This window comes from Megalopta genalis, unplaced genomic scaffold, assembly GCF_051020955.1.
Source record: "Megalopta genalis isolate 19385.01 unplaced genomic scaffold, iyMegGena1_principal scaffold0295, whole genome shotgun sequence".
In the NCBI taxonomy this organism is placed as follows: Eukaryota; Metazoa; Arthropoda; class Insecta; order Hymenoptera; family Halictidae; genus Megalopta; species Megalopta genalis.
This window is the reverse complement of record NW_027476364.1, coordinates 98,786-100,000: the sequence shown is the minus strand read 5'-3', so window position 1 is coordinate 100,000 and position 1,215 is coordinate 98,786. Positions and strand designations below refer to the sequence as shown.

Sequence of the window (1,215 nt, the reverse complement as noted above, 5' to 3'; positions counted from 1 at the left end):
TCGGCCGCCATTCAACGCTCAGCTCAGAACTGGCACGGACTAGGGGAATCCGACTGTCTAATTAAAACAAAGCATTGCGATGGCCCCCACGGGTGTTGACGCAATGTGATTTCTGCCCAGTGCTCTGAATGTCAACGTGAAGAAATTCAAAAAAGCGCGGGTAAACGGCGGGAGTAACTATGACTCTCTTAAGGTAGCCAAATGCCTCGTCATCTAATTAGTGACGCGCATGAATGGATTAACGAGATTCCCATCTGTCCCTATCTACTGGCGGTGGCGGTCTGTGGCCACCCAGGGCGGGAGATAACCCCCGAACTAGCCCTCGCGTAGGAGGGTTGATCGGCCGAGTCGATGGGTGTATCGGCGATGAAGGCATTAGAGACCGTCAGTGCGTCGTACATGTAGTACTTCGCATAATGGCGAGGCCCTGATTTAGCATACGGGCTGTGGCGTGTTCTTTGTACAGCACTGTATGTGCTGTATGACTTCCGACTGGGGAACTGTTGTCACTCGTGGCATCAGTTCCCCAGTTTACGTTAAACGGTTTTTCAGACCGTTTTTCGTGGGCGGAACACGCCACTAGACAACACTCCGCTGGGCTCAGGAATACATGGGATGCAATCAATCCCCTGGGCAACCCAGGCCGCAAGGGGCAAACGTGCCCTAGCCACACTTGAGCCTCCACGAAAAAGGTACCGCTGGATAGCTCGTGTTCTTAAATACGCAGCGAACTGAACGAAGTGTGGTGGAGAGGAAGAGGCAGCCTCTCCGACTGCTGTCTCCCACGTGTTTGCCGTGCGTGGCGACCCTTGTCGTCGGAAAAGAGGATCCTGGGATCTGAGGGGGCCCTCTCCTGCGGGTGAGACGTCCCCAACACGTACCTTTGGCCTCTGCTTCGGCTAGATGGGCGGCTGGACGAGAAAAGCAGCCCTGGTCCAGTCAATCGGCTTGGAACGACCACACGCTTCGGGCAAGTGGGTTCTGCTGGGCGAGGACGCGGGCTGGGTAAGGAAACCGACCCAGCCAGCAGACTATATTCGGTGCGTAGCCCTAACTCAGCCTTTGGCGGGTTCCAAATTGTGCGGGTCGGTGGTGGCCGGGGAGCGCACTGGATGAAAGACCAAGACACATTATGGGTCTTAATAAAATTAATGAACAAAAAACTAAGCGTCCAAAGACGACGGGTCCAGCTCCTACTCGGAGTGAAGCCGTCGC

The 1,215-nt window shown here is 55.1% G+C and overlaps 1 pseudogene; it reads left to right on the top strand.

The window, feature by feature from the left end:
* The window catches only part of LOC143263033 (large subunit ribosomal RNA), a 2,995-nt pseudogene extending 2,697 nt beyond the window's left edge, over positions 1 to 298 (top strand).
* Positions 299 to 1,215: the final 917 nt, after the last annotated feature.